Below are 12,600 nucleotides of genomic sequence, written 5' to 3' on the forward strand. Positions count from 1 at the left end.
TGCAGTGAACACTGGGTACTCTGTTGACCAGCAGACTGACCCAGGGGCATGACAGAGGAGAGAGCAGCTGTTGCAGTGAACACTGGGTACTCTGTTGACCAGCAGACTGACCCAGGGGCATGACAGAGGAGAGAGCAGCTGTTGCAGTGAACACTGGGTACTCTGTTGACCAGCAGACTGACCCAGGGGCATGACAGAGGAGAGAGCAGCTGTTGCAGTGAACACTGGGTACTCTGTTGACCAGCAGACTGACCCAGGGGCATGACAGAGGAGAGAGCAGCTGTTGCAGTGAACACTGGGTACTCTGTTGACCAGCAGACTGACCCAGGGGCATGACAGAGGAGAGAGGAGCTGTTGCAGTGAACACTGTGTACTCTGTTGACGGCCGTTAGTAGTATTCTGCCTCCAAATCAAAACCAACACATTTCAGAAAACACCTTCTTCCCAGCCAGATGTTACAAAATTGGGGAAAAGGCGTTTGACTCGGGAGAAATTCAATATGCTGGGAGGCTAAGTAAAGCAGCTGAATAATTATATACAAAGTGTGTGTGCGTGTGTGTAGCTGGATGAGAGCGGACACGGACACACACACAGACACCAATAACGGGTGCCTGTCTACTTCCGGACTTCTGAAGTCAATAGACTTTCTTTTTTTTTTGTGTATCGCCTCGCAGACGAATCCTTGTCCACATTGTAGCCTCAAACTCACAGCCTTTTTGTATTGCTATCACATGACAAAGTAAATCCTTCTGTATTACACACACACACACACACACACACACACAACACACTCAACACACACAGAACACACAACACACACACACTCAACACACACACTCAATACACACACACGCACTCAACACACACACACTCAACACACTCAACACCACACACACACACACACACACTTAACACACTCAACACACACAAACACACACACTCAACACACTCAACACACTCAACTCACACACACACACTCACACACAGACAACCTACTCACACACTCAACACAAAACACACTCACACACAACACACACACACACAGACAACCTACTCACACACTCAACACAAAACACACTCACACACAACACACTCACACACACACAACACACACACACACAACACACTCACACACAACACACAACACACTCAGAGCTTCCTCTCTAAATGTCTCCATTATAATTCGTATAGTAGTGGTGTAAAACTTAACTCTGATTACAGTCTATATATTCTCAGGTTCAAATCCCTTAACTCTGATTACAGTCTATATATTCTCAGGTTCAAATCCCTTATCTCTGATCACAGTCTATATATTCTCAGGTTCAAATCCCTTATCTCTGATTACAGTCTATATATTCTCAGGTTCAAATCCCTTAACTCTGATTACAGTCTATATATTCTCAGGTTCAAATCCCTTAACTCTGATTACAGTCTATATATTCTCAGGTTCAAATCCCTTAACTCTGATTACAGTCTATATATTCTCAGGTTCAAATCCCTTAACTCTGATCACAGTCTATATATTCTCAGGTTCAAATCCCTTAACTCTGATTACAGTCTATATATTCTCAGGTTCAAATCCCTTAACTCTGATCACAGTCTATATATTCTCAGGTTCAAATCCCTTAACTCTGATCACAGTCTATATATTCTCAGGTTCAAATCCCTTAACTCTGATTACAGTCTATATATTCTCAGGTTCAAATCCCTTAACTCTGATCACAGTCTATATATTCTCAGGTTCAAATCCCTTAACTCTGATTACAGTCTATATATTCTCAGGTTCAAATCCCTTAACTCTGATTACAGTCTATATATTCTCAGGTTCAAATCCCTTAACTCTGATTACAGTCTATATATTCTCAGGTTCAAATCCCTTAACTCTGATCACAGTCTATATATTCTCAGGTTCAAATCCCTTATCTCTGATTACAGTTTTCAAAGAAAATGATTCATTCAAATCCAGTGAATCTCATTTGATAGATTATTTGAGACCAGATGTATTTATTAACTTCTCTAGTTAAATAAATGCGATATGTTGACAATGCAATAATAGCATTAAATATAAATGTTTTCTGTATAACCACTGATTTATGAATCTGTGTAATTTCTTGCTAGTTTCTTAATTTGTCCCTTCCTATTCATCTCTTAATTCACGTTAACAGCATTTAATATAACAATAGATGAGTGTAGTGCTGGTGACTGGTGCATCGCTGAAGAGTCACAGCACAAACCTGGAATAACAGGTGTCTGTCTGTCTGTCTGTCTGTCTGTCTGTCTGTCTGTCTGTCTGTCTGTCTGTCTGTCTGTCTGTCTGTCTGTCTGTCTGTCTGTCTGTCTGTCTGTCTGTCTGTCTGTCTGTCTGTCTGTCTGTCTGTCTGTGTGTCTGTCTGTCTGTCTGTCTGTCTGTCTGTCTGTCTGTCTGTCTGTCTGTCTGTCTGTCTGTCTGTCTGTCTGTCTGTCTGTCTGTCTGTCTGTCTGTCTGTCTGTCTGTCTGTCTGTCTGTCTCCCTGCCTGTGTGTGTGTCTGTCTGTCTGTCTGTCTGTCTGCCTGTGTCTGTCTGTCTGCCTGTGTCTGTCTGTCTGCCTGTGTCTGTCTCCCTGCCTGTGTCTGTCTCCCTGCCTGTGTGTGTGTGTGTGTGTGTGTGTGTGTGTGTGTGTGTGTGTGTGTGTGTGTGTGTGTGTGTGTGTGTGTGTGTGTGTGTGTGTGTGTGTGTGTGTGTGTGTGTGTGTGTGGTGTGTGTGGTGTGTGTGTGTCTGTGTCTGTGTCTGTCACATCAAGGTCTCTGTGATGAGTAATTATCTCTGACCCATTATTTCAGACCAAGAGAACCTGCAAAAAGAGAAAAATCTCTCTATCCGTTCTATTGAGTTCTCCCTCCATCCATTTCTCTCTCTCTTTTTCTCTCACTCCATCAATTTTCCTTTAAAAATGATCAGGTTTGTTCTCAGCAGTGGCACACTCTCCCTGGCTCTCTGTCTCTCCTAGGCTCTCTGTCTCTCCCTTTCTCTGTCTCTCTCGCTCCCTGTCTCTCTCGCTCCCTGTCTCTCTCTCCCTGTCTCTCTCTCCCTGTCTCTCTCTCCCTGTCTCTCTCTCCCTTTCTCTCTCTCCCGGTCTCGCTCTCTCTCCCGGTCTCGCTCTCTCTCCCGGCTCTCCCTCTCTCTCCCGCTCTCTCTCTCTCTCCCTGTCTCTCTCTCTATCTCTCCCTGTCTCTCTCTGTCTCTCCCTGTCTCTCTCTCTCTCACTTCCTGTTTCTCTCTCTCTTCCCTCTCTCTCTCTCTTCCCTCTCTCTTTCTATTTCTCACTCACACACATACACACTGAGATTTATGGTCTTGCAGACATTGATTTTGCTGCAGCATCGCAGCGCTCAACATTTCTGATTGTTCTCATGGCGAGGAGCACACTGATTCCACAATGCGGGACATGTAGTGTGTGTGTGTGTGTGTGTGTGTGTGTGTGTGTGTGTGTGTGTGTGTGTGTGTGTGTGTGTGTGTGTGTGTGTGTGTGTGTGTGTGTGTGTGTGTGTGTGTGTGTGTGTGTGTGTGTGTGTGTTGGCTATGGAAACCCCCACCGCCCCTGAGCAATAACCCTAGAAATACCTTGAGAAATATGCAAATCATTGATTAGTTTGCATTGTGCTGCTACCTTGAAAGGCCTCTGAGTTGATCTCTCATTGTCCAGACAGAGAATGTAAAAACATATATATATATTTATATATTTATATATGAGGTGATATAGGACAGAGAATAGATATAGGTGAGATAGGGATAGAGGAGAGGGGGGAGAGAGGGATAGGAATAGAGGGAAGGGGATAGAGGAGAGGAGAGGGTGATAGAGGAGAGGGAAGAGAGAGGAGAGGAGAGGGGAGGGAGAGGGAGGAGAGCAGAGGGGGAGAGAGAAGAGAAGAGAGGGTGATGGAGGAGAGGAGAGGGGGAAAGAGAGGAGGAAAGAGAGGAGAGCGGGAGAGAGAGGAGGGAAGAGAGGAGAGAGGAGGGAAGAGAGGAGAGAGAGGGAGAGAGGAGGGAAGAGAAGAGAGGGGGAGAGAGGAGGGAAGAGAGGAGAGGGGGAGAGAGAGGAGGGGAGAGAGAGAGGAGAGGGGGAGAGAGGAGAGGAGAGGAGAGGGGGAGAGAGAGGGAGAGAGGAGAGCAGTTTAAACCACTTGCGCTGCTCGCATTTGGAAGGGTTGTGTAGGTTACTTTCTAAATGTAATCCTTTATAGTTACAGTTACCTGTTGAAAACTGTAATCCGTGACGTGACTTTTAGATTACCCAAATTCAATAACGTAATCTCATTACTTTACGCTACTTTTGGATGCCTTTCTCATTAAGCGTCCTCTTCCTTCCTGTTCTCTCCTCTCTTATAAATCAGTTACTCCCTAACCCTGTCCACTCTGTTTCAGACCTGGATCAGGGGATGAGATACATGGGCCCCTAAAACGTCTGATTTAGGATCAGTTTGGTCTTTTAGATCCTAATGAATAAGATGACATGGATCTGGAACATCTGATACTAGATCAGCACTCCTCTGAGCTGATCCCAGACCAGTGGCATGAGGACAGACACACACACACTGCTGAAGCCTTTTACCTCCTCCTCTGAGCTGATCCCAGACCAGCAGCTGAGGACAGACACACACACACTGCTGAGACAGATATTGACATGTAGTTTTGGTGATTAATGTATTGCTATACGCCACAGGTCAACCGCTCTACGTGCGGGGGGGTGTGTGTGTGTGTGTGTGTGTGTGTGTGTGTGTGTGTGTGTGTGTGTGTGTGTGTGTGTGTGTGTGTGTGTGTGTGTGTGTGTGTGTGTGTGTGTGTGTGGGGGTTTGGTACAGACAGTAGAGGTAAAGATAATTCACTCAATTATATCTTACCTTTCTGTGCTAAGACGTGTAGCATGTTGTATGTAGCATGTTATCTGCAGTGTTTTATGATATGTTGCGCGTTGTTATGTAGCGTGTTGTATGTACTGTTGTATGTAGCGTGTTGTATGCAGCGTCTTGTATGTACTGTTTTATGTGGTGTGTTGTATGTAGCATGTTGTATGTAGCGTGTTGTATGTAGAGTGTTAGATTTAGCATGTTGTATGCAGCATGTTGTATGTAGCGTGTTGTATGTAGCCTATTGTATGCAGTGTTATGTTGTGTAGCGTGTTGTATGTAGTGTGTGGTATACTGTGTTTTATGTAGCATGTTGTATGTAACGTGTTGTATGTAGCATGTTGTATGCAGTGTTTTATGTATCATGTTGTATGTAACATGTTGTATGTAGTGTTTTTTTATATGTTGTGTGTTGTATGTAGCGTGTTAGATGTATCATGTTCTATGCAGTGTTTTATGATATGTTGTATGTAGTGTGTTACACATAGCATGTTGTATGTAGCGTGTTGTATGTAGCCTATTGTATGCAGTGCTTTATGTTGTGTATCGTGTTGTTTTTACCGTCTGGTTATGTAGTGTTTTATGATATGTTGTATGTAGCGTGTTGTATGTAGAGTGTTAGATTCAGCATGTTGTATGCAGTGTTTTATGATGTGTTGTATGTAATGTGTTATATGTAGCATGTTGTATGTAGCCTATTGTATGCAGTGTTTTATGTTATGTAGCGTGTGGTATGCTGTATTTTATGTAATGTAGCGTGTGGTATGCTGTGTTTTATGTAATGTAGCGTGTGGTATGCTGTGTTTTATGTAATGTAGCATGTTGTATGTAGCATGTTGTATGTAGCATGTTGTATGCAGTGTTTTATGTAATGTAGCATGTTGTATGTAGCATGTTGTATGTAGCGTGTTGTATGTAGTTGTTTATGTTATGTAGCATGTTATATGTAGCGTGTGGTATTTTGTGTTTTATGTAGCATGTTTTATGTATGTAGCGTGTTGTATGCAGTGTTTTATGTAGCATGTTGTATGCAGTGTTTTATGTAGCGTGTTGTATGTAGTTGTTTATGTTATGTAGCATGTTATATGTAGCGTGTGGTATTTTGTGTTTTATGTAGCATGTTTTATGTATGTAGCGTGTTGTATGCAGTGTTTTATGTAGCATGTTGTATGCAGTGTTTTATGTAGCGTGTTGTATGTAGTTGTTTATGTTATGTAGCATGTTATATGTAGCGTGTGGTATTTTGTGTTTTATGTAGCATGTTTTATGTATGTAGCGTGTTGTATGCAGTGTTTTATGTAGCATGTTGTATGCAGTGTTTTATGTAGCGTGTTGTATGTAGTTGTTTATGTTATGTAGCATGATATATGTAGCGTGTGGTATTTTGTGTTTTATGTAGCATGTTTTATGTATGTAGCGTGTTGTATGCAGTGTTTTATGTAGCATGTTGTATGCAGTGTTTTATGTAGCATGTTGTATCAAGCGTGTTGAATGTAGAGTGTTGTACATAGCATGTTGTATGTAGCGTGTTGTGTTTTATGATTTGTTGCATGTTGTGTGTTGTATGTAGCCTGTTGTATGCAGTGTTTTATGTTATGGAGCATGTTGTGTGTGTGTGTGTGTGTGTGTGTGTGTGTGTGTGTGTGTGTGTGTGTGTGTGTGTGTGTGTGTGTGTGTGTGTGTGTGTGTGTGTGTGTGTGTGTGTGTGTGTGTGTGTGTGTGTATATAGTGTGCTGCACAGTGGGGGGAAAAAAGTATTTGATCCCCTGCTGATTTTGTACGTTTGCCCACTGACAGTCTATAATTTTAATGGTAGGTTTATTTGAACAGTGAGAGACAGAATAACAACAACAAAAATCCAGAAAAACCCATGTCAACAATGTTATAAATTGATTTGCATTTTAATGAGGGAAATAAGTATTTGACCCCCTCTCAATCAGAAAGATTTCTGGCTCCCAGGTGTCTTTTATACAGGTAACGAGCTGAGATTAGGAGCACACTCTTAAAGGGAGTGCTCCTAATCTCAGTTTGTTACCTGTATAAAAGACATCTGTCCACAGAAGCAATCAATCAATCAGATTCCAAACTCTCCACCATGGCCAAGACCAAAGAGCTCTCCAAGGATGTCAGGGACAAGATTGTAGACCTACACAAGGCTGGAATGGGCTACAAGACCATCGCCAAGCAGCTTGGTGAGAAGGTGACAACAATTGGTGCGATTATTCGCAAATGGAAGAAACACAAAAGAACTGTCAATATCCCTCGGCCTGGGGCTCCATGCAAGATCTCACCTCGTGGAGTTGCAATGATCATGAGAACGGTGAGGAATCAGCCCAGAACTACACGGGAGGATCTTGTCAATGATCTCAAGGCAGCTGGGACCATAGTCACCAAGAAAACAATTGGTAACACACTACGCCGTGAAGTACTGAAATCCTGCAGCGCCCGCAAGGTCCCCCTGCTCAAGAATACATATATAAATGCCCGTCTGAAGTTTGCCAATGAACATCTGAATGATTCAGAGGACAACTGGTGAAAGTGTTGTGGTCAGATGAGACCAAAATGGAGCTCTTTGACATCAACTCAACTCGCCGTGTTTGGAGGAGGAGGAATGCTGCCTATGACCCCAAGAACACCATCTCCACCGTCAAACATGGAGGTGGAAACATTATGCTTTGGGGGTGTTTTTCTGCTAAGGGGACAGGACAACTTCACCGCATCAACTACAAGAAACGTCTGACCTCTGTGATTGCCAACAAGGGTTTTGCCACCAAGTACTAAGTCATGTTTTGCAGAGGGGTCAAATACTTATTTCCCTCATTAAAATGCAAATCATTTTATAACATTTTTGACATGCGTTTTTCTCGATTTTTGTTGTTGTTATTCTGTCTCTCACTGTTCAAATAAACCTACCATTAAAATTATAGACTGATAATTTCTTTGTCAGTGGGCAAACGTACAAAATCAGCAGGGGATCAAATACTTTTTCCCCCCACTGTATGCAGTGTTTTATGTAGCATGTTGTATGTAGTGTTTTATGTAGCATGTTGTATGTAGTGTTTTATGTAGCATGTTGTATGTAGTGTTTTATGTAGCATGTTGTATGTAGTGTTTTATGTAGCATGTTGTATGCAGTGTTTTATGTAGCATGTTGTATGTAGTGTTTTATGTAGCATGTTGTATGTAGTGTTTTATGTAGCATGTTGTATGTAGTGTTTTATGTAGCATGTTGTATGTAGTGTTTTATGTAGCATGTTGTATGTAGTGTTTTATGTAGCATGTTGTATGTAGTGTTTTATGTAGCATGTTGTATGTAGTGTTTTATGTAGCATGTTGTATGTAGTGTTTTATGTAGCATGTTGTATGTAGTGTTTTATGTAGCATGTTGTATGTAGTGTTTTATGTAGCATGTTGTATGTAGTGTTTTATGTAGCATGTTGTATGTAGTGTTTTATGTAGCATGTTGTATGTAGTGTTTTATGTAGCATGTTGTATGTAGTGTTTTATGTAGCATGTTGTATGTAGTGTTTTATGTAGCATGTTGTATGTAGTGTTTTATGTCGCATGTTGTATGTAGTGTTTTATGTACCATGTTGTATGTAGTGTTTTATGTAGCATGTTGTATGTAGTGTTTTATGTAGCATGTTGTATGTAGTGTTTTATGTAGCATGTTGTATGTAGTGTTTTATGTAGCATGTTGTATGTAGTGTTTTATGTAGCATGTTGTATGTAGTGTTTTATGTAGCATGTTGTATGTAGTGTTTTATGTAGCATGTTGTATGTAGTGTTTTATGTAGCATGTTGTATGTAGTGTTTTATGTAGCATGTTGTATGTAGTGTTTTATGTAGCATGTGGTATGTAGTGTTTTATGTAGCATGTGGTATATAGTGTTTTATGTAGCATGTTGTATGTAGTGTTTTATGTAGCATGTGGTATGTAGTGTTTTATGTAGCATGTTGTATGTAGTGTTTTATGTAGCATGTTGTATGTAGTGTTTTATGTAGCATGTTGTATGTAGTGTTTTATGTAGCATGTTGTATGTAGTGTTTTATGTAGCATGTTGTATGTAGTGTTTTATGTAGCATGTTGTATGTAGTGTTTTATGTAGCATGTTGTATGTAGTGTTTTATGTAGCATGTGGTATGTAGTGTTTTATGTAGCATGTTGTATGTAGTGTTTTATGTAGCATGTTGTATGTAGTGTTTTATGTAGCATGTTGTATGTAGTGTTTTATGTAGCATGTTGTATGTAGTGTTTTATGTAGCATGTGGTATGTAGTGTTTTATGTAGCATGTGGTATGTAGTGTTTTATGTAGCATGTTGTATGTAGTGTTTTATGTTATGTAGTGTGTTGTTTTCAGTTGTTTTTGTTTGCAGTTGTAATTGTTGTGACCCGCTAGCCAACCTGTGGGTTAAAGGAATGTTTTCATTCTACCTGTCAGCCGTGGGTATCTGACTCGATGCGGGACAATGTTCCCTTTAACATGAGGGCTGGCTCTCTGCTCCCCCAGGGGATTCAACCTCACTCAATTTCCTATTTTACCCCCTTAGTTATTAAACACTGTCAGCGTTTCCCTTTACTGTGGGAATTGTGGTCACTGTGTGGGAATTGTGATCGAATCAACGCCACTTTCAACGACATACCGAAACAAAACGAACTATGCAAGACAGGCAGAACGCATTGGAGTAGGACATACTCTATACAGACATACTCTATACAGACATACTCTATACAGACATACTCTACACAGACATACTCTATACAGACATACTCTACACAGACATACTCTATACAGACATACTCTACACAGACATACTCTATACAGACATACTCTACACAGACATACTCTACACAGACATACTCTACACAGACATACTCTATACAGACATACTCTATACAGACACACTCTATACAGACACACTCTATACAGACACACTCTATACAGACATACTCTATACAGACATACTCTATATAGACACACTCTATACAGACACACTCTATACAGACATACTCTATACAGACATACTCTATACAGACATACTCTATACAGACACATTCTATACAGACACACTCTATACAGACATACTCTATACAGACATACTCTACACAGACATACTCTACACAGACATACTCTATACAGACATACTCTACACAGACATACTCTATACAGACATACTCTATACAGACATACTCTACACAGACATACTCTATACAGACATACTCTATACAGACATACTCTATACAGACATACTCTATACAGACATACTCTATACAGACATATTCTATACAGACACACTCTATACAGACATACTCTATACAGACATACTCTACACAGACATACTCTACACAGACATACTCTATACAGACATACTCTACACAGACATACTCTATACAGACATACTCTACACAGACATACTCTATACAGACATACTCTACACAGACATACTCTATACAGACATACTCTATACAGACATACTCTATACAGACATACTCTACACAGACATACTCTATACAGACATACTCTACACAGACATACTCTACACAGACATACTCTATACAGACATACTCTACACAGACATACTCTATACAGACATACTCTACACAGACATACTCTATATAGACATACTCTACACAGACATACTCTATACAGACATACTCTATACAGACATACTCTATACAGACATACTCTATACAGACATACTCTACACAGACATACTCTATACAGACATACTCTACACAGACATACTCTACACAGACATACTCTATACAGACATACTCTACACAGACATACTCTACACAGACATACTCTATACAGACATACTCTACACAGACATACTCTATACAGACATACTCTATACAGACATACTCTATACAAACATACTCTATACAGACATACTCTATACAGACATACTCTATGCAGACACACTCTACGCAGACATACTCTATACAGACATACTCTATACAGACATACTCTATACAGACATACTCTACACAGACATACTCTATACAGACATACTCTACACAGACATACTCTATACAGACATACTCTATACAGACATACTCTATACAGACATCCTCTATACAGACATACTCTATACAGACATACTCTATACAGACATACTCTATACAGATAAAATATATTTACAGACATACTCTATACAGACATACTCTATACAGATATACAGACATACTCTATAACTCACCACAGACATACTCTACACAGACATACTCTATACAGACATACTCTACACAGACATACTCTATACAGACATACTCTACACAGACATACTCTATACAGACATACTCTACACAGACATACTCTATACAGACATACTCTACACAGAACAAGATGCACTTGTTTTGAGATAAAAGCAAGACCTTCTGTACATGTAGCCATGTGTGCACATTTGTTCATATCCTTTGCCAGTTAGTGAGTTTCTAGCCCAGTTATAGATCATTTGTAGTCATCAAAAGGGGAGTGACTGCGTCATACAAGAGTCAGGTAAAGAGTTTTTTTTGTCTTAAAGAGGCATTGTTGTATTTTAGTAGCCAATAGGCAGAGGGTAACATAATGTGTCTGATTCTCTGTAATAATGGTGTAAATAATGGTGTGGGAATAATAATGCATTTTATTTTGTAACGGGGTCTCTTGCATCAAACAACACAACAACATTTTCAGTCCTTGTCTGAAGGACATCAAATAAAATGTATTTATAAAGCCCTTCTTACATCAGCTGATATCTCAAAGTGCTGTCCAGAAACCCAGCCTAAAACCCCTAAACAGCAAGCAATGCAGGTGTAGAAGCACGGTGGCTAGGAAAAACCCCCTAGAAAGGCCAGAACATAGGAAGAAACCTAGAGTGGAACCAGGCTATGAGGGGTGGCCAGTCCTCTTCTGGCTGTGCCGGGTTGAGATTATAACAGTACATGGCCTAGATGTGGATAAACAGGTTAATGCCAAGCTCTGCATGTTTTCTTCACACGTCTCATGGTAATGTAGGTCTACATTGAACACCACACATTGGCTGCCACTGTAGGCTGAATGATAGAACAACTATTTCCATGTTAAAAATGTTATGGGATGCATTTATCCACTCTGGTAGGCCTACATTATGATCAAATAGCAACAGTAGCCTACTTAACCACTGTTAAAACTGTAACTTAAAGCTGGTACAGCCTCAGTTTCACAGTAAATACTGGATGGGAGTTTACCAGAATGTTCAAAGTTTGCGCTCAGCAGACCTGAAATTTGCTCAGTGCCGAAAACAATTAGAGAGAACATTGGGGTCTGGGGTTCATGCTTGTTGATCAATGTATCTTTATGTTTTGTGGTTTAGTTCTCCTTACTTCACTCTCTCACTGTAGATTGACTTTGTCTCTCTCTCTCTCTCTCTCTGTGTCTCTCTCTCTCTCTCTCTCTCTCTCTGTGTCTCTCTCTCTCTCTCTCTCTCTCTCTCTCTGTGTCTCTCTCTCTCTCTCTCTCTCTCTCTCTCTCTCTGTCTCTCTCTCTCTCTGTCTCTCTCTCTCTCTGTCTCTCTCTCTCTCTCTCTCTCTCTCTCTCTCTCTCTCTCTCTCTCTCTCCTCTCTCTCTGTCTCTCTCTCTCTCTCTCTCTCTCTCTCTCTCTCTCTCTCTCTCTCTCTCTCTCTCTCTCTCTCTCTCTCTCTCTCTCTCTCTCTCTCTCTCTCTCTCTCTCTCTCTCTCTCTCTCTCACA

The sequence above is a fragment of the Salmo salar genome, chromosome 13 (genome assembly GCF_965601325.2).
Source record: "Salmo salar chromosome 13, fSalSal1, whole genome shotgun sequence".
NCBI classification, from domain to species: domain Eukaryota; kingdom Metazoa; phylum Chordata; class Actinopteri; order Salmoniformes; family Salmonidae; genus Salmo; species Salmo salar.